Below are 25,902 nucleotides of genomic sequence, written 5' to 3' on the forward strand. Positions count from 1 at the left end.
TTGTTCTCTAAAGTGGATATGCCAATTTATCCTCCCATCACTGGATGTAAGTTTTGTATGTCTCCACTTCCACAACAGATATTAGGCTTTTGAAATTTTTTTACCGAATTGGCAATTGTGAAATGACATCTCACTGACGTTTTTAGCTTGTGTTTTCCTGATTACTAGTGAGGTTATGCACCCATTTTATTTCTGTTGGCCATTTGGGTTCCTTCCTTTGTGAATTCTTATTCATTTTCTTTACTGCTTTTCTACCGAATAATTTGTATTTTTCTCTACATATGGTCTGGACCTGCATGAGTTACAAATATCTTTTCGCAGATTGAAGCTTTAAAGTAATTTTTTGTTTATGGTGTCTTTTGTTGACAGAAGTTTCTATTTTAATGAGTCAGATGTATCAGTCTTTTCATTTGTGGCTGGCACTTTTTGTATTTTCCTTAAGAAGAATTTCTATAAAATGTCATCTATGCCCATTTTTATTTTTTAAAAATTGAAATTAATAGACTTTATTTTTTTAATAGCAGTTTTAAGGTTCACAGCAAAATTGAGTGGGAAGTGCCCCAAGTTCCCCATAGGTACCCCTTGTCCTCACACACGTACAACCTCCCCGACTATTGACATCCTGCCCTAGGGTGGTCCATTTATTACAATCAATAAGTGGTGCAAACATTACAATTACGCAGGGTCCTTAGTTTACATTAGGGTTTGCTCTTCTTCTTTTCATTAGGGTTCACTTGGTGTTGTACATTTTATGGGTGACAAATATATAATAACATGTATCAATCAGTGTACTATCTGCAGAATAGTTTTCACCGCCTTAAAAATCCTCTGCACTCAGCCTATTCATACCTCCCTCCACTCTAATCCTGGCAACCACTGATCTTTTTACTGTCTCCATTGTTTTATCTTTTCCAGAAGGTTACCTAGTTAGAATCATTCAGTATGTCGCCTTTTCAGATTGGTTTCTTTCACTTAGTTACATGTGTCTTTTCATGGCTGGATAGCTCATGCCTTTTTAGCATGGATTAATATTCTGTTGTCTGGTTGTACTACAGTTTATTCATCCACTTACTGAAGGACATCTTAGTTGCTTTCAAGTTTTGGCAGTTATGAATAAATATGGATAGAGTTGCTACAAAAATCTATGTGCACATTTTCATGTGCATATAAGTTTTCAATTCATTTAGGTAAATACTGAGGAGTGTGTTTGCAGGATTATATGGTAAGAGGATGTTTACTTTTATCAGAAACCACAAAAATGTCTTCCAAAGGGGCTGTACCATTTTGCATTCCCACCAGTAGTGAATGTTGCTGCATGACCTCACAAGCATTCGGTGTTGTTAATGTTTTGGATTCTGGCCATTCGAACAGGTGTGTAATGGTATGTTGTTGTTTTCGTATGTAATTGCCTAATAACATATGCCATTGAACATCTTTTCATATGGTTACTTTTCATCTGTGTCTCTTCTTTTTTTTTTAATATATGAAATTTATTGTCAAATTGGTTTCCATACAACACCCAGTGCTCATCCCAAAAGGTGCCCTCCTCAATACCCATCACCCACCCTCTCCTCCCTCCCACCCCCCATGTGTCTCTTCTTTAGTGAGATGTCTGTTCAGGACTGTTGACCTTTTTTTAAAAAAAAATTTTTTTTTAAATATTTAGTTTTGAGAGAGAGAGAGAGAGAGAGAGAGAGAGAGAGAGAGACAGAGTGTGAGCAGGGGAAGGGCAGAGAGAGAGGGAGACACAGAATCTGAAGCAGGCTCTAGGCTCTGAGCCCTCAGCACAGAGCCCAATGGGGGGCTCAAACCCACGAACCGTGAGATCGTGACTTGAGCTGAAGTTGGAAACTTAACCGACTGAGCCACCCAGGCACCCCTGTTGACCATTTTTTAATTGGGTTGTTTTCTTGTTGTTGAGTTTTAAGAGTTCTTTGTATATTTTGTGTAGCAGTCTTTTATTAAATGTGTCTCTTGCAAATATTTTATAAATCCTCAAGAGTGTGTCACTATTAGAGAGAGAATAATGATTACCGCAAGAGAATATAAGCGATCAAGAATGCTCATGTTGGAGGGAGCTCAGGTAGATCAATGTTTCCCAGTATGCAAAGTATGGTAATTGCAGTCTTCAGATGACTCTACCAGTGTCACTTTGCCTGATCTTAGCCACATGAAGGACTCTGAGTGACAACCAACCAGTTCAGTCCAATCAGCCACTAGAACCATGACACCTAAGAACAATAGTATTATTGTATCACTGTTCGTTTTTAGCTCATTAATTATATTATGTTATATAACAAATTAACATTAAGAGAAGTTTGGTGAATGATATATAAAAGCTCTCTGTGCCATTTTTGCAACTTTAGCAAGTATCAGGTGATTTCAGATTAAAACCCCTGAAAATGAGACGCAATGTTGTTTTATGTCACTAAGATTGGAGTAGTTTATTTCACAGCAGTAGACAATCACATCACAACACTGAGGTAAAATATTGTCCCCTGAAGCTCATAGAGATGGGGGTGGAGATTGCACTTTTTTTTTTTTTTTTTTATTACTTTTTTTTTTTTTTTTCAACGTTTATTTATTTTTGGGACAGAGAGAGACAGAGCATGAACAGGGGAGGGGCAGAGAGAGAGGGAGACACAGATTCGGGAAACAGGCTCCAGGCTCTGAGCCATCAGCCCAGAGCCCGACGCGGGGCTCGAACTCACAGACCGCGAGATCGTGACCTGGCTGAAGTCGGACGCTTAACCGACTGCGCCACCCAGGCGCCCCGAGATTGCACTTTTTTAAATTAACTTTTAATTTGAAATCATCTTGCACTTACTAAAAGTTGCAAAAAGAGACAGCTTTTATATACTATTAACCCAACGTCCCCTGATGTTAATATCTTGCCTACTCATGACAAAATTAATGACTGCAAAAAATAAACATTTACAGAATAATATCATTAACTAACCTAGAGATTTCGAATTTTCCCAGGTGTACCACTAATGCCACTTTTCTAGTCCAAGATTTAATCCAGAATCCCACTTTACCTTAAGTTGTTACATTTTATTAGCCTTCTCAAATCTATTATAATTTTTCTGTCTTAGTTTGTCTTTTATGACCTTGACATTTTGAAGAGCAGGGACCCATTATTTTGTAGAATGTCACTTGATTTGGGTTTATCTGATGTTTCCTCATGATTAAATTCAACTTATGCATTTTTTGCCAAGAATATCACAGAAGTAATGTTATAACCTTCTCAGTGTATCATATCAGGAGGTATGGTATTAAGAATTCATGGTACCTAATGCAATTCCAATTTTTTTCACTTGCTTAAGGTAGGATCTGCCATGTTTCTCCACTGTATGATTATTTTTTCATTTGTAATTAGTAAATGTCTTGTGAGGAGGTATTTTGAATGTGCAAATATCCTGTTTCTTATCATATTTTTACCTACTAATTTTAACATCCATCTGCGACTCTTGCCTGTAATAACCATTACTGTGGTATTTGCCTAATAGTGATTTTCTATTCTCATCATTCCATCTGCATTTATAATTAGAATTTGACTATAATAAAAGCCATCCCTTCTCATTATATATTTACTCAATTACTTATTTATGTCACGATGGCATATGGATTAAAATCAAATATATCAGTTAGTTCATTGTTCAGATTTACTCAAATTTGGCCATTGAAATCCTTCAAGTTGTTCTTTAATGTGTTCTCATCATTTTCTAGTATCTCCTTCTTTTTGGTACAACAACATATTCCAGGATTGTCTGATATTTTTCCTACATCGGGCCTGGAATCCACTCACTACTCCTCTAGGAGCTCTGCTTTGTTTTTTTGTTTTTCGTTTTTTGTTTTTATTGGAGGAAAGTATTTAGAAACTAAAATATGGGTGCTAGATATTTATATTCCTACTGGAGCAGTATTGCTACTTAGACTTTCTCGGTGGACATACCTGAGCAATATACATACGTAAACTCACCTATGCATATAGGCGTATCTGTATTTTGTATTTATTTCTGTACCTATCTATTCATATTTATATTAAAACTGATAAGGCATTTGGATTCTAATCTACCACAGTGAGAAAACTCACTCTCATTTCCACAATACCTTTATATATAAAAATTGACTTTTGTTGGTTACCAAAGAGACACTCCCCCTTATAGCTTCCCTTTTCCTACTTCTAACTTCATCTACTTTCTTGGCATTTCAGATCTTATAAAGGTAAATTTGTCAATAGAGACAAATGGAAACTACCAGTTCTGTAGAGTTATGCAGTTAAATAGTGTACAGGGGATAGGGGTTGATAAGCAAACACAGGCATTTAATTAATGTTTTTAAGTAACTCCATTTTACTAGGCTAATTTCATATTGGCTTAAGAAAATCAATCATTTAATGGATTTTGTTGAGTGCAGTGCTAACACCCTTCATCAGGATTTACAATAAAAATAGCAAACTGAGACTGAGTATATCTGGTAATATATGTCAGACATGTCCCAGAAACTGAAAACAAACAAAATTAATATTATGAGTTATTTTAATTTTGTAAAGGATGTTGGAATACTCTTTCTGTGAATGATGCCATACAAAACTAGTTTGCACTGTTCTGGTTATATAGTGACAAGAATAAATGAATATCAAATAGATGTTTGTTTTTCAGTTATTTTAAGCTTAAAAAATGTTAGCTGTATCATTTGAATAATGTATGTACCTATTTTAACTAATAGTCTTATTTTTTTCAGCTACTTAGTTTAGAAATGATAATTTTAGCTTTAAAGCATGTTTTGATTTGCAAATTTGTTACCCAATCTCTTTGCTTATAAATAGATTTCTAAATATCCATAACTTTAGAAATAAAGTACTTGTATTATGTTCATGAAAGTCCTCATCAGTGAGTTGGATTATCTTGCATGATTTATTTTTTTAAATATAGAAACAACAGTTGCCATGGCAAGTGTGAGTTTTAGACTCAATATTCACACGAAGATTGTCTTAGGAAATGTCATCAAACATAAAGGGTGAATGTTGAACAAATTGTACCAGCTTTTTGCAGACTATCAAAGTATGCACAAGAGAACCGGAGACTTAAATTAGGGTAAGGAATTTAAATTTAATTCTGAGGAGTGATTTTCTTATGGTGAGAACTGTTAAGCCCTCAGATATTCACTTGAAGGCAAAGATTTAGAATTCTCTCAAGGTCTTTCTAAGCTAGTAAATTTATAATTCCAAGATGGTTTAGGTGTATCTCACTTTAATATAGAGTCATAGACTCAAGAGTCTCCCAGAGGTTCCATCCTAGCCTCAAGATTCTAAGAGTGCCATTTGTACTTAGAATTTGCATTTGAATGGGACCAAGGAGGCTATCTGGTTCCACCTGTCCACAGAGAAGTGATATCTATAGAAATGATGTGAGACAACTCTGGTATGCATACCTATGCATTAGTAGGTTTGGACCAGAGCTCCCTCTGGTATAGTGGAATAACAGTAACAGTAAGAGCTTTTGTGTAGTAGGCTACATTATGATTTCTTTTAGTGTATATTTTATTAGTGCAACAACACTATGAAGCAGAGAATGTACTATTTCTTCTACATCTTCAGGGAAACTGAGGAGCAGGGATTTTAGAGTACTCGCCTAAGGTCAAGAAGCAGAGGTAGGCCTTGACTGTTGATTGTTTGACATAACCATTGCTCTTTCCATTTAGCTGCTGCCTTTTGTTCACAAATATTTGGGGAAACAATGGAAATGGCAGACATAAATGAAGATTCCATGTGTGTGGACTCAGACAAAAATGTATTTGTTGGAGGAAGGAGGCATGTAGTTTCAGTGGCTGACCAGCACTTCTGAGAGTGTCCTCTGAAGAACGTTGTTCTAGGAGATGATGATAGGTGTTACGCTGTATTCGTTAGGACTTGATTCAGCCTTGAGCAACAGAAGAACAAGGTAACAGTGCTATATACAAAACTGAAGAATTATTTCTCTCTCACTTAAAGGAGTTGGAGGTAGGCCCTGTGTGGCCCATGTGGTGGCTCCACAATGATGAAGCAGCCAGGTTCGTGCTGTCTTGCAGCTTTTTCCTCTTTAATGAGCATTTTACAGGTTTAAATACTAAGGCTGAAACTATTACTCTGCCTTCTGGCCAGCCGAAAGAAGGAAGGGAGCGGTGCAAAGAAAGGTGTGCCCCTTGCCTTTAAGGCTATTTATAAGTTGTTATACATATCATTTCTCATCGGTTGCCTCATTGGTTAAAACTTAGTTTTGTGGCCAAGACTAGCAGCCAGGGAAGCAGGAAATATAACCTGTTGTCTAAGTATCAGTGTGCCCAGCTAAAACTGGATTGGGCTGCAGAAGGAGAAGAGAGGGATGGATATGGGAATTGGCTGTATCAATGACTGCTACACACACCCATAAAACTGGGCTCAGCTTTAAAGAAAATAAAAGGAATTTCGTGGTCAAACAAGCCTTAGATATGTTAATCAGATCTCTTTAACGCCAGGGGTAAGCAAAGATGCTAATGAACTTTGTGACAATCTAAGAGATATACCACGTAGAGTTCTCACACTTATTTGACCTTAGAACTCTTGCTCATGGAACATCAGTTGGGATTAATGGTCCACAGAGTATACTTTGAGGAAATGCTGCTCTAAACTGTTGACTCCAGGATGAGTAATTCTTCTCTGTTCACCGCTGCCAAGTACTGACTGAACAAAACCTTGTGCCTCCTCTGATTTACTTAACTTGATTTTATTCTACGTGTAAGTCAGGGATATGGTGAAGCATATATAATAAGCATGACTGTGGGGCAATTTGCAAATATAAAGGATTGTGGAAATGCCAAGTAATTGGACATTAAAGAGGAAATTCTTAAATTTCTCCCTAAAAACATGTCAAGCAATTTTAGGGCAGGTAATTTGGTGTTGTCTAATACGTCTGTTAAGGGAGAGGGTGCTTTTGAGTAGCACAATAATAATAGCTGCCACTTGTTCAGCACCCAGGGAACCTTGGATCCTGCCCCTAGGGGTACCCAGCTTGGACTGTGGATGCTCTCATGGCTCTGGACCAGGCACATCGAGTACATCTTTGATTTACCTGACAATCATGCTGTCTTTGCCCAATTCACTCACTCTCCCACTTTCTCTCTCCTCTAACATCCAATTTCTTCCCCCTTATCCTCACTTTCTGTATAATACCTATTTCCCACCTTACGGTGTACTTAGAGAAACTCAGAGGAACGTCCGTAGACTTCCCTTATCCACTCGCCTAGCAGCCTTTGTATCTGCATACTTTACTTTCTCACAAGCTACGGAGAAGAACTACACACATCTTATTCTAATGTCAATCTCTCCTTGGGCACTGGATTTTATCTCTTTTGCACAGTCAAGGGCATTGGCCCCATGATTTTTACCTCTATCTCCTATATCACCAAAATTTTTTTTTCCTTTCTACTAGGGTGTTTCATTAGCCAACAAACCTGCTCCCCTTATCCCCGTTTTTAAATAAGAGAGAGAGAGAAATATTTTCCTTTTGGTTTCATTTTTCTGCTCCGATTTGTTTTTTTCTTTTTTCTTTAATTTATTTTTTTTTTTAATTTTGTAAGCTTACACCCAAGTTAGTTAGCATATAGTGCAACAATGATCTCAGGAGTTAGATTCCTTAATGCCCCTTACCCATTTAGCCCATCCCCCCTCCCACTACCCCTTCAGTAACCCTCTGTTTGTTCTCCATATTTAAGAGTCTCTTAATTTTTTTTTTCCCCCTCCTTGTTTTTGTATTATTTTGGCTTCCCTTCCTTTATGTTCATCTGTTTTGTATCTTAAATTTCTCATATGAGTGAAGTCATATGATTTTTGTCTTTCTCTGACTAATTTCACTTAGCATAATACCCTCCAGTTCCATCCACATAGTTGCAAGTGGCAAGATTTCATTCTTTTTGATCATCAAGTAATACTCCATTGTGTGTGTGTGTATATATATATATACGTGTATATATATATATATGTGTGTATATATATATATATACACGTGTGTATATATATATATATATACGTATATATATATATATACACGTATATATATATATACGTATATATATATATACACGTATATATATATATACGTATATATATATATATATACACGTGTATATATATACGTATATATATATATATATACCACTTCTGTGTGTGTGTGTGTATATATATACGTATATATATATATATATATGTGTGTGTATATATATATATACGTGTATATATATACACACGTATATATACGTATATATATATATATATATACACACACACACATATATATATATATATATATACCACTTCTGTGTGTGTGTGTGTGTATATATATATATATATATATATATATATATATATATACCACTTCTTCATTATCCATTCATCAGTCAATGGACATTTGGGCTCTTTCCATACTTTGGCTATTGTTGCTAGTAATGCTATAAACATTGGGGTGCATGTGTCCCTTCGAAACAGCACACCTGTATCCCTTGGATAAATACCTACTAGTGCAATTGCTGGGTCATAAGGTAGTTCTATTTTCAATTTTTTGAGGAACCTCCCTACTGTTTTCCAGAGTGGCTGCACCAGCTTGCATTCTCACCAGCAGTGCAAAAGAGATCCTCTTTCTCCGCATCCTCACCAACATCTGTTGCTGCCTGAGTTGTTAATGTGTCTGCTACAGTTTGTAATAAACCTCTTGCTGCTTTCAAGTTTTCTCCTTTCTTCACATTTAGCCTGTCAAGTCAGGCTTTTGCTTCTACCAGTATGCTGCAACTGCTCTTGTCTGGGTCCCCAGTGATCATCATTTGCTAAAGCCACTGGCCAATTCCAGGCCTCATCCTTCTTGCTCAGCAGCATTTAGTGAAGTAGATTGCCCTCCATCACACACCACACACTTTCTTCATTTGGCATTTAGGACATTACTGTCTTCTGGTTTCGTTTCTATACCATTTTCTGATTGAAATTTTCTGATGGGGCATTTTCTGATTGAAAAATGTAGTACATTAGTCATACAACATACCAAGATGGAATCTCAATCTCAAGTCTTTGGGAATGTCTAGGAGGTTTCAAAAGCAAAAACAGGGTGAAAAAGTAGATTGCGTAGATTGTCTGAGTTAGTTTCTTTGGGTGTAATGTAGAAGGGTTTGGACTGTATGGTCTTGAAGTTATCTTGCAGTGCCCCAATTCTTAGCACTATATGATCTACAGTTAACCAGATAAAGAGACAAAACCCTGTGTTCTACTGTATCATCCATTCTAATAGCCTAGGTTAATCGCATAGCTCTTTTAAGCCTTAGCCATCAGATCTGTTACATGGGGAATCCTATCTTTTCTACCTTTCTAAAGAAAACCCAGTTATAAATATCAAAGTAAACAAAGGTTTGTATATGAATTTACTCAAGAATGCTGCAACACTGTGATAAGGAAGGAAATGAGTATGTTGTCTAAGAATCAAAGAGGCAAATTTAAAGCACAGTGGAATATTTTGATGTAAAAATTTCATGATGTAACATTCATTCCCTCTGCTAGTCTTTTCCATTACAGAAAAGGAAAAGTTCTTTTTCAGTTGCTCGGGCCAACCCAACCTTGGGATGGTACATTTCTTTTCTGTTCTGCCAATCACATTAGAAAATACTTGAATTTCTACCTTCAACATCTGTCTGTAGCCCAATAACTTCTTACCACTTTCCCCCAGCTTGTCACCATCTTTCTGATATGTACTAGCGTCATCTTTCACTAAGATTGTTGCAGTAGCACCCTGGACTCTGGCTTTTGTTCTTAGCTCAGGTAGTCTGTTCTTTGCACATGAGCTGCAGTGGGCCTGTTCCAGCGTTTAGAGATTATGTCACCTCTCACTCACGACCCTGATAAGCTTTCAAATTTCATTCAAAATAAAAGGCAATGTCCTCAAATGACCTACCCGGGCACATTCTGCTCTTCCTTAACTCTCCGAACTCATCTCCTGCTGAACTTTATGCAGTCTGTTTCTCTGCCATGAACACTTATTCCTCAAATTTCTACATAATTAATCCCCTCCCCCCCAAAATGTGTCATTTTCTTTTCTTTTTTATAAAGTTTATTTATTTATTATTTTTGAGAGAGAGAGAGAGAGAGAGAGAGAGAGAGTGAGTGGGGGAGGGGCAGAGAGAGAGAGGGAGAGAGAGAATGTCAAGCAGGCTCCACACTGTCAGCATGGAGCCCAGTGTGGAGCTTGAACTCATAAACCATGAGATCTTGACTTGAGCCAAAACCGAGAGTCGAACGCTTAACTGACTGAGCCCAGGGGCCCCTCAAATGTCATTTTCTCAATAAGGCCTACCTTGTCTTCCTTATTGAAAATTGCAATCCATTCACCACTGTGACTGTTTTAATCCCCTCCCTAGTTTTTATTTGTCTACACGATCATCACCCTCTAACATAATGTAGAATGTACATATTTATTGTATTTATTATTGTATTTAATACATTTATTACTTATTGTCTCCCTTTCCCAGCTGAATAATGCAGGGAATTTTGTCTTTTTCTTTTTGCACTTAATGTATCCCAGGCTCTCAAGAGAGTAGCTGGTCCACAGTTGGCATTTGATGTTTAAGTTTTGAATGATTGAGTTCTGAAGGCAATACTCTAAGTGGTATTATAACTGTTTTGTAGCTACATAAACTGAGGTGTGGAGAGGGCAAATAACTTCTCCAAAACCACACAGTGGGAAAACTGCATGGTCTGGATTCAGGTCACAATTTTGCATTGTGTCCTCTTCTGTATGGTGATTCTGATGGCTATGTTCAGATCCAGAGGATGAGAATGTTTCAAAGAAGGGAATTGTCAGTGGGCTCAAAAACTTTCAGGAATTCCAGAAAGAAGGAAGAGTAAGAAAAAAGGCTACAGTTCTTTGTAACTAAATGATAGTGACCTTTGTAAAAACTATTTCAGTAGCATTGGAGCCAAAAACAAAGATCAGTGGATGAGAGAGGGAATGGAAAGTAAGTTAAAGGGGAGGGGCACCTGGGTGGCTCAGTCAGTTAACTTTTCAACATCAGCTTAGGTCATGATCTCATGGTTTGTGAGTTCTAGCCCCGCATGGGGCTCTGTGCTGACAGCTCAGAGCCTGGAACCTGCTTCAGATTCTGCCTTCCTCTCTCTCTGCCCCTTCCCTACCCACACTGTGTCTCTGTCTCTTTGTCTCTCTCAAAAATAAACAAAAACACTAAAAAAAAAAAAAAAAAGGAGAGAGTGAATAATTATTACTCTTCAAAAATTTAGGGGATGAGGAGGAGAAAAGATTGTAGCTACCTGGAAACAAAAAGTTCTTTTTTCAAGGTGAGTAAGACTTGAGCAAATTCACAGGAAGAGGGAAAAGAGATTAAAGACAGGTAAAAATATCGGTGTAAGTATAGAGGTAAATAGAAGGAACTGCTTTCTAAGAAGAGCCAACTTAGTGGGTAATGTGACACATTGACATTAATGGAATTTCCTGGCCATGTTGTTGTGGCTGTGCTGTGGGTCATGGGGCCTTTAGTGAAGCAGGTATCAAATTATCCCTCCACTTCACTTTTCCTTGTCCCTTGAAAAAGAAACTGTTCGCATTTTCCTCAGAAGCTTTTCCAACTAGTTACTATTTTAATCAGTCCTGCTACCTCAGTTCCAAATACCACTGTCTGCTCTCTCTGAAGCATGTGACATTATCTACTATCTTTGTGGGAAAAGAGTAGCCAGTAGGCAAAGCTCTTTCAAATCATCTCCTCACTTCTGATCTCATTTGCATCATCACTGACTTTACCCCCTTTCCTCCCATCTCAATGGAAAGGCATCCCTGTGTTTTCCCTAAAGGTTAAAATGTAAGTCTGGAATCATCATCTGTCCTTAACGATTTTTTATAAATTTTTCCTTCATTCTGAAATTATTCAAGTTCTTTTTCTTTTTTTAAAGATTTTATTCTTTTGAGTAATCACTGTACCTAACATGGGGCTTGAACTTACAACCTCAAGATCAAGAGTCGAATGTTCCACTGACTAAGCCAGCCAGGCACCCCCATCAAGTTCTTTATCTGTACTTATAAACAAGATCTCCTGTGCATAAAGTGTTCCCTCTAGATATCAAAATTCTGAATTTTCAACCAGAATGTAATGATTTCCTTTACTCAACCAGCATGTATTTAACTTTGATCATCTGGAAATCGCATTTGGCATTGAGAAAATCTAAGATTAGTTTCTTCAGGCCTAGAGGCTGAGGAAGATAGAAACATAAACAGGTTATAATACCCTGTATCAAGTATAACAGTGCAGATTTTTCACAGTAAAATGGACATCTCTTACCATGAGATACTCTTTCTATAATTTATTCTTGAGTGACAGATTTTCTTTGTTCTCCTAAACTCATTTGAATTGGGTTTCTGTGGCTCAGAGACAAAGAATATTGATTAATAGACTCAAGTTATCTAACTCAGTAGTTGTCAGAGAAGGCTTCCAGGAAAGCTTTGTGGAAGAAGTAATGAGTAAAGTGAGTAATTATTAAATGAGTCAGAATTAGGCTCTAGCCAGAGGAAGGGGAAAAGATGGATATGAGGAGGCAGTCAGGGTAGAAGAAATAGCACTCCTCTGAAGGGAGACACAGCTTTGTGTGTGTATAGGAAAGTGTCAGTTGGACACTGGAAAGGGAAGTATGTGGCAGGAAATAGGTGAAAAGACTGGAGAAATGACCAGGGATCAGAACACAGAGTATCTCAGTAGGCCATGTGAGTGACTTTGGACATTCTGTAGGTAATGGGGAGTCAGGCAGGGGAGTCATGTGACCAAGTTTGGCTCCTTTGATGATGGATATACATGGGACAGGTCTTGAAACATATCATCTTCAATCTTGAACCCATTTTCTGATGGCCAGTTCCCCTTAAACTTCCCATTGCTTCATTTTTTTTTTCTTTTTAAATAGGAGAGCATTTGTGGCTTGCTGCTGCTTAAAGATGGTGACCTTTATTCTTCCTCCTCCTTGACATCTCACATCAGTATTTTAAATCATATTCATGGACGTTTTTGTTTTGCCATTGGAAGAGAAGAACAAAACTTGGGATGAGAAGCAAGTCTGAACAGAAGGATAGCGAAGCAGGAGAGAGGGCATTTGTGCCCAAAAGTTCCCTTGAACTGAGTTTGAGCCACATCTTGAAAGTGGAAGACATAACTCCAGTGATGGACTAGGACAAAAGGCCTTTCACCCAAGATGGTTGGGATCAGTAGTTGTTAGATGAGAAAGTTTTATAAAATATGGAGTAATAATCCTAAAAGAAGTGTATACATATGTAATTCTATTTTAACCTAAATACATATACTATAAGTAAAAACGATTTGCCCATCTTTTGATTTGGGGCCAATATCCAATTAGCTGCACTAACTAGAAATTTTTGTCTTGTTTTTCTTTAAACCACAGCCTCAATTTTTCACATTTAAGTTTCTTTAAAATTTTTTTAAATGTTTACTTATTTTTAAGAGGCGGGGGGAGCACGAGTGGGGGGAGAGGCAGAGAGAGAGGGAGACACAGAATCCAAAGCAGGCTCCAGACTCCCAGCTATCAGCACTCTGTCGAGCCCAACACGGGGCTTGAACTCACAAACTGTGACATCATGACCCGAGCTGTAGTCTGGCGCTTAACGGACTAAGCCACCCAGGCATCCCACATTTAAGTTTCTTTAAACTGATGTAAAAATTAAATTAATTGTGGAACAACTTGAGGTGGTGACAGAACTCTTTTGTATTTTGACCACTTTAACATCAGTATCCTGGTTGTGTTATTGTATTACAGTTTTTCCAGATGTTACTACGGGGAAGATTGCTAAAGGGTACATTGGATCTCTCTGTATTATTTCTTAAAATTGCACGTGAGGATATAATTATCTCAAGCTTTATTAAAAAAAAAAGTATTTATTGAGCCCCTGTTATATGTCAGGCACTATTGTAGATACAGAAGATATTGCGGTAAATGAAACAAAAATCTCCGCACTCATAGAGTATACGTTCTAATGGAGGAGAAATTCTAACAGTGAGTCCAAATTTGCCCAGTGTTCTGCCTTGGCATGGAGCACAGTGCCATTCTGGAGGTTGTAAACATGGAAGCCATACTGTCACTTAGACATAGTGTCCTTGATATGGTCATTGACAAGGCATGTTCTCGTGACAGATGGAGAAGTTGCTCCAACTTACTTTGCAGGCAGCAGATGTGAGTGAGTGGGAGCCCAATCAAGAGAAAAAAGTCATAGGTGGTGCAACATAATGACTAGTCAACTTACCGGTTTCTGGGTATATTAAAAAATGAAAGCTTTGTGGAGGAAGCAGGATCTGCTGCTGTCAGATGGAAGGCTATTGAAAAATTGACATTTGGGCTATATTTTCTGCCTTGGTTAAGAGCATCATCTACTTTGTCCCTCATACAGAGAAATAATTTTTAATATATTTTTTAAAATTTATTTTGAGAGACACACAGAGAGAGTGCAAGTGGGGAAGGTGCAAAGAGAGAGGAGGGCATAGGGCCCAAAGCAGGCTCTGTCTTGACAGCAGAGAGCCTGATGTGGGACTTGAACTCACCGTGAGATCATGACCTCATGAACCATGAAATCATGACCTGAGCTGAAGTTGGGCACTTAACTGACTGAGCCATGCAGGCCTCCCCACCTCATGCAGAGAAATCTGCTAACATATAGTGTAGCTAACATACAGTGCAGTCTTGGCTTTGGGAGTAGAGTCCCGTGATTCATCATTTACATACAACACCCAGTGCTCATCCCAACAAGTGCCCTCCTCAATGCCCATCTCCCATTTTCCCCACCCCTGACAACCTCCCACCCCCATCAACCCTGAGTTTGTTCTCTGTATGTTTCAGAGACTCTTATGGGTTTGCCTCCCTCTGTGTTTGTGGCTTATTCCTTCCCTTCCCCTCTGGTCTTCTGTTAAGTTTCTCAAATTCCTCATATGAGTGAAAACCTGATATCTTACTTGCCTCTTCTCCTTATTAACACTCTATATCTAATCTGTCCACCTGGAATCTTCACCTCCTCACTTTCCCTATACTTCCAGTACAAGTTAGATCATTATAGTCTTAGTGTCTTCATTCCTCAGTATCTATTCAGTAGTTTCATTTGTTATCCCAAATCTCACCACCATCATGATTCATGATTTATACCCTTCTCCAACTTACCGTTTAAAAATAAAAATCTGACCATGTCATACTCCTGCCTAAGGTTAGCCTCAGGTCCAAAATCGTTAAACTGGCTGACAAAATACCTCAGTACATAACCCTATCAAATATTTCCGAACCCTATTCTAAGCAGTTCACACCACACACCCTGTCCTATTCATCACTGACTTCCTCATCATTTCCTAAATACCCTCCTTGTTTTTGCATATGCTTTCCCTACCATCTGGGTTTCTACCCTGGCATTCTGCCCAAACTCCAACTCGTGATTTAACATCTGTCCTAACATAACCTCTTTTCTGGAACTTTCCCTAAAATCCTTACATCTCAAAGTCAAGGAAAGGATTCTGTCTTTTACCACCATAGCAGGTTTTATATACCTGCATTATAGCATCTGTCTCATTGACTTACAGTTTTTTTCTTGCAGAATCTCTCTCCACTACAAGTCCTGCTACTAAGTAATATAGGAAGGATTGGGAAATACTTCTGAAAAGTAGATTAATTCCTGTAATTGTCTTGGGAAGGAATTTTGCTCCTTGCTCATTTCTCCATTTGTGTGTATGCATTCTTGATCCTAGAGTATTTGGATGTTCAAGTTTCTCTTGGAGGCAAAACAAGATCAAACCCAGCAGCAGCCTGCCTCCCCCCTGCTCCCCAGCTCCTAGATGACTGAGCCCATCAGCAGTGCCCAGAATATGCCTTCTTGTCACCCAGAAATGATTTGCTTGAAAAAAATCATCACTATCTGTCTTCTTCATGTGTTCCATCTACTGACCTTGTGCTAAGGACAGTAGCTGTTATCCCAACCATGTCCGCATTTGAACCTTTGATTCAGGGAGATTTGTGTTAATTCAGGTATCACTGAACTATGAACTCTGTTTCAGAGATCATCAGTTTTTTAAAGATTACTCATACAGAGGACACTATGTATTATTGCGCTTGAGATCTCTGTAAATTTGGTTGTCGTCTATATAGTGCCTTGAGGCTCTTTAATATCAAAGAAATATATATGCTCTAATTTATCCACATCCTTACTACATCTACCAAGTAGATGCTATATTGTCATGCTGATATATTCAAAACATTGCAGAGCCACACAGACCTTTACACTACTCTGCAAAATAATTATCAGAGCTTCTTGCCTTTGCCAGTGCTTCTGTAATGATACATGGATAGCAGTGGATATCAAGGTCCAGAGAAGGACAGTTAGAGTGCCCTGAGACATACTCTGTGTTTTTATTAACACCTTAACTCACCCATCTCACTTTTTTTTCAGATCTCGTACTAGGTTATTATTACTGTGGTCATACACCATAATCACACGCACACACGCACACACAGAGACACAGACACCTATACAGGGTGATGGTACGTATATTTCTATTGTTCTCTTGAAGACCCTTAGTATTATGCATGTTGTTTCACACTTGAAACATTTAACAACACTAAACTGAAAGCAGAAGAAGCAGGGGAGGGAACAGAAGGTGACACATGCAGAGGGGGAGGAAGAGTGGGAAGGAAATGTGTAGCAGGAAGAGGCAAGGCATATGGGAAGACGGCGTACGTTAAATTCATAGAAAATAGCAAGTCAATATCTGATTGACAACATGCATTTGTCGTGTGTCTCATGGCACTTCAACTTAAGAGGTGCTGTTGATGAGACAGGTTAACTGTCTCACGGTGGCAGAGATCCCTATGTCTGCAGCAGCCGTTGATATAAAACTACAGACCTGGAAGTGTTCTCCAAACACTGGAGCATAGCGTTGGCTTCCTTTCACTTATTTTATTCTTTCCATTCACATTTGAGAGGAAATCCCATCTTTTTTTTTTTTTGTCCCAGGATCCCTGGAGGGCAGATTTATTCACCTACAGTTTCTAGAAGCCATCTGATTATAATCACCATGGGTAAGTCCCAAGTTCTCTCCCTCAACCAGCATTAAAAGCGGTTCAGGGAGCCAACAGCCTGAGCTCACTCAGCTGCTCCTTCCGTGGCACTTTCAGTGGGTTTTGTGCTTCTTGGACGCCAGACATGCCCAAGCACACAGTGGAAAGAAGGACTTTGAAGTTGCACAGACCTGAATTGCAATTCTAGCTCTGAAATAATGTGACCTTGGGAAAATTACTTAACTTGTTCAAGTCTCTGTGTCCTCAATAAGATTATTGTAAGGACTGACTGTACCAGCATTAATAACCTGGCATACCAAATCCTATAAATGGAACTTTATTTTTTCTTTGTATCTACCTCAGCTGTTCACTATTTGGGAATCTCAACTTGGACAGAAACAGACTCCTTAAGATTCTGACATCTCTAGACACGTCTGCCGACTTGGGAAGTCTCTGCCAGCCATAATTAGCAGTGGTGACACCTTGGGGAGGAGGCTGTCCCCAGTGGAATTGGTGGCTTCACTGATAACGGTAACTTCAGGAATAGCCATCACAAGGAGTTCCAGTGGGGAAGGGAAAAAAACAAAGGGTTATTGCTGAAGGAACTGTGTTGATAACTAAATACGTAGGCATTTAGTTGGAGGAAAGTCTAAAGCCAGTCTGGAGATATAGTGTCAGGACAAAACAATTACTGTTTGGTGTCCTTATTAATGCCTGGGTTTACCCAAGTCTAAAAGAAGCCAAGAGGCTCCTGCTGCATAACAGGATTACTGGTCCTGGTCAATTTTGCCCTCCCTACTGCCTTACTCCAGGATGATTTTATGTGGATTGCTAATGACTTCACACTATAACACTCTGAAAGAACACAAAAGGATTTTCAAATCTTCTTTTGGTTCCCTCATCCAGAAAGTCAGCTGTAACCTTGGTCAGAAAATCTTTGCTAAATATCTGTGTTTTCTCTTATCATGTGGCTAGTGTCTTTAGGAATCACTAAGGTTTTGGAGCAAAACATTCTAAATATAACCCTAGGAAGACATATCTAAATTCTTTCTGAAAAATGGAATTGTGGGAGGTAGGCCTGAATGATGGACAAGATTTGAGCATGTAGTGAAGAAGGAACAGGCCATTCTCAGATGAGAAATGAACAGACTTGTGCCACCGGGGATGGTCCTGGCTAATTCAAAAAGTTTAAACACCAGGTAGTGAGGTTTCAGGGGAAATGAAGGAGGCAGGAGGAATCTCTGTGAGAAGGTGTCAGCACCCATAAACTTTTCAGCCCCTCGTACCTGACACAATTAGGCAATATGTATTTTTTTTTACTTTTTTTAAGATTTTATTTAAAAAAATGATTCCAAGTAATCTCTACATGCAACATGGGACTCAAACATATACCCCTGAGATCAAGAGTCGCAAGCTCTACCAACTGAGTCAGCCAGGCACCCCAGCAATACATGTTTTTGAGCGCTAAGCAATTTACTTCATTCCTGGCAAGAAATCAGAAAACCTTTAAGTCTTCAGATTATTTCCTGTCAATGCTTTAACAGTGACCCCTCATGTGAGAAGTGCAAAGACCCTAGATGACACTGTGGACTGTGAAACTATATTTTTTTTCTGTTAATAATGGGGGGCATGCTATCCTGGGAGCCCCTCTCAGGTTGGTGATATGGTGGCTCAGAATGCCCAGGTTGGAAACCGGGGACTTGACAGATTTCTTTCATCTAAGAGTTATGTATTTATTTTTTGTACTTGACACCGCTTTGAAGGTATCAAGAAGGAGCAAAAACAGCACCTTGCAAGGACAGTGAGATATCAATTACTTTTAATTACTCCCCAGCTCTCTCCCTTAATTACCTACTATGTTAGCTGGGATTTATTGCAGAGTAATAATAGTGATGCTTTGCATTTACATAGTCCCTTTCTCCAAGGAGTTCAGTGTACTTATAGATATGACTTTGCTATTAATCCCCAAATTTAAAATGTTACAAAAACATTTCCATGAATAAGGAAGTTATAAAGGAACTATATTCCCATTTTTCAGGTCGGACATATTCTAGAGATAGTTCACAGTAACAGCCAAATTTGAGGGATCCCAATAATAACCTTTCCCCTCTATATTTTACCTGTTTTGTTTATTATACACGGTTCTTATGTTTACTCATTAAACATAACTGGCACCTGGGTGGCTCAGTCAGTTGAGCATCTGACTCTTGATTTCCGCTCAGGTCATGATCTCACAGTTTGTGAGATTTGAGCCCTGCATCAGACTCTGAGCTGACAGCTTGGGATTCTCTCTGTCTCTCTGTCTCTCTCTCTTTCTCCGCCCTCCCCTGCTTGCACACTCTCTCTCTCTCTCAAAATAAGTAAATATTAAAAAAAAATACTTTCCAAAATATATAAAATGAAAATATCACAAGAGATTAAATAATAACAATCCTACCAGGAGTGCAGTACTTTGCACATTCCAAGATTCAAGTAATGGATCCCCAACTTAGGGGTTTTTTTAGTATGAAAATTCTTGCACAGTAGCAAAATATTATGAATGTGCCAAAAAGATGGAATTTGCATTTTTAGGTCCGTTGATTGGAAAATATGCAATTAGAAAATTTACTATGAATTACGCTGGAATATTTTTTATTCCATCCATTATCCTAAAAAAAAAAAAAAAAAACAACAAAAAAAAACCATGAGCTAAGTGAGGGTAGCTCTCATTAACCTCATTCTATAAATGCAGAATGATATTCTGTCCAGTCTACATTCCATGCATTTGCATCCTTATCGTTTCAGATCTTGTGACCCTATTGCTTTTCATAGGTCTGCCTCCCAGCCTTGAGAACAACTGGTTTAAGTTTTAAAACCATTGTTGTCAGGAACAGTTGCCATATACAGAATAATTCTGTTGAACTTAAAAGAAAGAACTGAAGAACATTCATTCAACATTTGAGAGCTCCTCAATAGTTGGTGAGCTACCCTTTAGGGTTAAACCTACTTAAACATTAAAACAATGGAATTTACATGCTTCAGAGGGTTTCTTTCCCCTTATCTTGTCTGTTAGAATTAATAAGTTAGAAGCATTCTGCTCACAATGGAGGCTTGATTGCATGCCTTTTGCTAAGGATCTGAGACGTGAGGAGACTGCAGTCTGAGATACTTACAGAGTAAGCACCTTTTGGACCTGAAACTGTCTTGCAGAGTTTCTGTCTTTATATCCTTTTGTTTGTATTTAAACACACTCTATTGCTTATAATAGACTAAAAATTATAAGGTCTTTATGCCCAGGCTGGAGATGGTAATGGAAACTAAGTGCGTTTTTTTCTGATTTATCCTATTAGAGTAGTAAATCATGGCACGCAAGATCAAAAAGCATTAGGATTATCTTCTTTTAGAATTTTTATTTAGTAGTCTTCACCTCTGGTTATTATAGATAATCCTAGAAAACAAGTGAAGTTTGGAAATAGGCAATGGGATTTTGATTAGGAGGCATTTATTCCTAATTCTTGTTTAGATTTTACCTTACATTGCTTTGAGAAGCAATTAGAATTGCCATAACCAACAAAACTAAATTTATGTAGCACCTATCTTTTAAGGAAAGTAAGAGGTTGGAAGGAACATTTTGTTTTGGGTAGCATATTGAAAAGAAATTCGTAAATCAGTGATTGCCTCTGAATCAGTTACTTGATTATATTAATTATCTGTTATGCCTCGGTTCTCCATTTACAGAACGAGGTTAATTATAGCTACCCTCACTTATCCCAGAGGATTTTTTTAGGTGAATGGATGGAATAATAAATATACCACTATGTCTAAAGTGAGATATTCAAAATACAAATTATAACACTATAACACTGTCTTAGTACAGGAATGTACTACAGAAAGGATTTTTTTTTAAACTGAGAATATGTACTATAAAAGAAAGATCCTCAGAATTGGATGAAAAAAAAATGTAGATGGAGAGGGTAGGGGTGAAAAAGGATAACAGGGAAGGGAGGAGATAAGATTATTTCATCAAGAAAAAGAATTTAAGCTCTCTGCTGTATCATTTAATTGGAGAGAAATTCTGATGTCGGGCTTGGGCTCCGAGAATGACAGGGCATGGTAGATGAGGAGGGGACTTAGATCTCCGTGCCCGGGGAATTCTGAAGGGCAGGGAATAGAACAGCCATTACTAGGATCTAAAGTGGACATGTCTGAAGCTGAAGTTATGGGCTGCCTCCATAAACCAGCTTCTGCTCAGTTTTTTCTCCTCAGTTGTTCATTGAGATGGCAATTCTACTCTAAACCCAGAAGTGGAAATTTTAGCCACTGTTCTCTTTTCTCTCTCCTCATCCTCCACGCCCAAGAAGCCTTAAGATGCCATTAAAATTTTTTTCGCGGCATTATCACTTCCAGTTCTGTCTGCCTTTTCACGCAGCGTGGACAGTGGGTTCCTGCTGCTCTCGTTTTGTACCAGTTCTCCAGGTCCCAGAACACAATCACTCCTCTTAAATGAATACTTTCACGACGTACACCGTCTCTTCATAAATCTTTGGTGAATCCTCATCTGCAGCTGAATGCAGGTCAAACCCTTCGGTCTACTCTCCTTGAAATTGCCAAAATCTTATCCAAACTCACCGTTTATACTCTTACCAGACTGATCTCCCACCATCTCCCTTAATATTCGATGCATTGTCCTGACTCCGAGGCTATATTGCAGCTGTTCCTCTCAACTTGGAACTTTTTCTACTCTCTAACATTTTTTTTCTAATTCAGTCAGTCCTTCACGGTACCCCTCAAATTCCAACATTGGTGTGCTGGAGCCTGAAACAAGTGTATTCAACTCTGTGTTCAGGGACATCTCCTTAGTAGTTTGGAACAGGTGGTGGTGGGAATTTTCGCACAATAGCAAATGGCGAACAGTAAAAATCAGGATCCACTACTCCACCAGAACCAGTTTTAAACCAGTACGCCATTGCTAATACCTCTAAATCTTTGATTGTTCACACTCACTTACCTTTTGTATCACTCGTTTGGACGCTTCTTTATGTGCTAAGATAACTATTTTTATTTTTTATCTTTACTTTTTTTTAAAGTTTATTTGTGAGAGAGAGGAAGCACAAGAAAGGGAGGGGGAGAGAGAGAGGGAGACACAGAATCCGAAGCAGGCTCCAGGATCTGGGCTGTCAGCACAGAGCCCAACATGGGGCTCTAACCCATGAGCCATGAGATCATGACGTGAGCCGAACTCGGACACTTAACCGACTGAGCCACCCAGGTGCCCCATAAGATAACTACTTTTAAATAATTGTTTATAACTTGATTTCCCAACCTGTCTTCTGAAGTTCATTGGCCAAGTCCCATATTTTCTTGTGCATCCTTCTCAGTTTGTACTGAGTGAAAGTACTCAGTAAAGTACTTACTGAGTGAAAAATGAGGCATTATTATGATAAGGTTTTGGGGGTAATAGTGGGATTCGTGGGGTCTGGAGCCAATGACCAAGAAAGAATTCCTGAAGATGTCTTTGGTGCAAAAAGGTGATTTTATTAAATCACGGGACAGGACCCGTGGGCAAAAAGAGCATGGGACCATGAGGAATGACTGGTTATAACTATGGAGCTGGGGGAGGTAAAGTCCAGGGGAAGTTTCCAGTGAGATTTTCATGTGCTAAAGAAGACTTGCAGGACACTGGAGGCCTAGCTATTGTCAAGCTAAGGTTGTTTTTCCCTTTAGCAAAGAATTAGCATTAAGACAGAAGGGAGCTCCTGCTCTTCCTGCCTCAAGTATTTGTCAATGGGCTGCAGATTATAAGGAGATTTAATTTTATCTGCTATTTCCTTCTGCCTTTGTTTCCCACATCACTATACAACTCTTCTTGTCCTCTGTGCCTCTGGAGATTGTTGCCTTTACAAATTCAGAAAATGTCTCATTAATTTTTTCTTTTCTATCCATCTAGTGCCTACTATGATGTCTCAGTTAGCACATGTATTCAAAACCTTTTTTGAAGAACCTCTGCATGCTCATGGTGGATGCTAAACAAATACTGATTTTTATATGACAGTACAGAGCCATTAAGGGCTTTTTGATTTTTACATTTTATCCAAAACATAAACTAAGAGAGGCGCCTGGGTGGCTTAGTCACTTAAGTGCCTGACTCCATTGTGGCTCAGGTCATGATCTCACAATCTTGAGATCGACCCCCCACCACCTGCCCCCACAATGGACTCTATGCTGGGGTGTGGAGCCTCCTTAAGATTCTCTCTTCCTTTCCCTCTGCACCTCCCCTGCTCGCTCTCTCTCTCAAACAAACCAAAAACCAAACCAAACCAAAAAAAAAAAAAAAAAAAGCCATATACATAAACCAAGTTGAATGTAAACCAAGTTGAATGTATAACTTTATGTAATAATCACATAATTTTAACTTAGCCAATACTTTGATGTTGACTAGAATTTTAAGTGTCCCACAGAAATCATTAGAATGTCTGGTAGATGAATAAGGGTTCCAACTAGCTAAAACATATTGAATGTTTACTATGTGCCAAACACTATGCTAAGATTTTTATATACATTTTCTCAATTAATCCAAGTGTCATCTTTCTGAGTGGAGGTACCATTAATGTGTTCATTTCACAAGTGAGGAAATTGACGCTGGCATAGTTATATGACTACACCCAATAGCACATTAAGTGATGGGGTGACTCCAAGGTATTCTGATCAGAGAACACTCGTTTTAAGCAGCATGTGCCTTGATTCCACATAAGAACAGCTCTACAGTGTAGGACTGTATTACATGGTCAGTGTTTGCCCATACGAAGTCAGGAAAATTCTGAATGTTAAACTGAACTTTTTGAGTCAGTCTCTTAATAATGCTTCTTTTAATTAGTGAAGTTTTATTTTCAGTCTGTTCTATCCATTTTAAATTAAAAAAAAATGTTGTTGGTTAAGACATCATTTAGGAGCCTCTAAAAGCAATTCTTTATGGGAGGGTTTATTTTGTGCCTTAATGTTACTCCAGATGGTCTGGGAATTAAAAGGGGGTAGGGGAAGATATGATACCTTTCCTCAAAGATCTGATAAACTAGTTGAGAAATGGCAATTAGCATGCATGGAACAATTAGAAAATGATTAGGTAGTAATCTCTATGGTACTAACTGATAGAATTTAAAAATTAAGAGGTATCAGTAAAGGCAAAAAAAAAAATGGTAACAGTTTTAAAGGAGTGGGAGTGGAAGCTTGAAGGTTGTTTTTGGAGAGAGGCAGGTGAGAGGATATAGTAAAGAGGAGAAAAACAATAAATGAATGTGCTGAGGCAGAAAATGAACATGATATGTTTGGAGACTCATTTTTGAGGCTTGGAAATCTGACTACGAGCTTTAATTCCATCAACTCTCAACATGTTTGTACAATTCATAGAACTTTAAGGTCATGACTTATTTTGTCTAGAAGAAACAATTGCCTTGCTGACAAGGAAAGTTAAATTAAATGCAGTGTTTACATTTTTATCTTGTTGGATCATAGGCACCCAGCTAGTCACAGTATCCTTTTTTCTCTCTTTGCTCCTTAATCTTTTAATGGCGTCTGGGAACGGAGAGCACTTGGAGCCTTTGACTGAGAAACTGTGCTGCAGGCTTAAGAACTATCATTTTTTAATCTTTTTTTGGGGGAGTGGTGGTGATTGGGTTTTGGGGTGATGGTAGGGTTCGGAGCTGATGGCCAAGAAAGAATTCCTAAAGATGTCTTTAGGGTGAAAAGGTGATTTTATTAAAGCATGGGGACAGGACCGGTGGGCAGAAAGAGGTGCACTGGGGTTGTGCAGAGTGACTGCTTATATGCTGTGGAGCTTTGGGGGAGGTAAAGTCAAGAGGAAATTTCTTAAAGGGATTTCCGTATGCTAAAGAGGATTTACAGGTTACTGGAGGCCTAGCTAGTGCTAAGCTAAGGCTGTTTTTCCCTGTAGCAATGCATTATCATTAAGATAGTAGGAAGTTCCTGATTAAGCTATTGATGAGATATTTATAAACAGAGGGAGACTATAAGTTTAACCATTTATTTTCTGTCCTTTCCTTTGTTCTTGGGCAGCCAGGAGTGCCTGGGGAATATCACACTTATCCCACCTTGGGGAGGGGGATGTTGTGCTAGCTTGTGCTTGGCCCTCAGCTTGCCTTTTGGTCCCTCATCAGGGCACACTCAGTTTATTACCTCGAAGTCTGTGATCTCACACGAGAGAGACTGTCATTGTCTCCAGAGTGTCTTTAGTCATTTCCCCGTGTGATTCAGCATGTGCCTGATTGCTCTTTTGCTCTTCTCCTGCTTGTTTTGTTTTGTTCCTAGACAGGACTCCCAAGTTCACTCTCAGATTTGGTTAAATGAGGAAAGTGCTTCTCTATCTCGCCCGTGCAGTCCTTTCTCTGCTTCTGGCACATTGTTGGATAAAGAAATGTCCTAATCTAATTTATAGCGACAGGCTTTTGTAAAAGTCTTCTTCTCTGGGGCCAATATAGGAGCACATGCCCTGATCTGGAAGAATTTGCGTTCTTGTCTGGATACTACCCAAATGACATGCTTGTGCAGAGGCATCCTGCCTCCTTCCCTCTTGACCTTCTTTCCTGCAATCTTTTCAGATCAGCAGGTTGCCTTTCTTATTAGCCCTGTGAGAGACTGGGAAGAGAGCACAGTGATAATCTTCCACCCTCCTCCTCATTCATGAGCATTTCTTTTCCTTTTCTGGTGCATTTTAATTCCTCTAGTAACCCAGCCATAACCATAACCAGTACTCTTTCCTAGGTGTCTGCTTTCCTATCTTTCATCTTTTGCTTGGGGGATAACTGTTTGGTCAAACTGTT

The 25,902-nt window shown here is 38.7% G+C and overlaps 1 long non-coding RNA gene across 1 annotated transcript in view; it reads left to right on the plus strand.

Annotated features, from left to right (window-relative positions):
• The window catches only part of LOC123379923, a 35,484-nt gene extending 16,141 nt beyond the window's left edge, over positions 1-19,343 (plus strand). The window contains exons 3-4 of the long non-coding RNA XR_006584976.1: positions 17,046-17,110; positions 17,453-19,343. This is a non-coding gene — a long non-coding RNA (uncharacterized LOC123379923). The remainder of the gene's footprint in view (positions 1-17,045; positions 17,111-17,452) is intronic.
• Positions 19,344-25,902: the final 6,559 nt, after the last annotated feature.

The sequence above is a fragment of the Felis catus genome, chromosome C2 (assembly GCF_018350175.1).
Source record: "Felis catus isolate Fca126 chromosome C2, F.catus_Fca126_mat1.0, whole genome shotgun sequence".
Lineage (NCBI taxonomy): Eukaryota > Metazoa > Chordata > Mammalia > Carnivora > Felidae > Felis > Felis catus.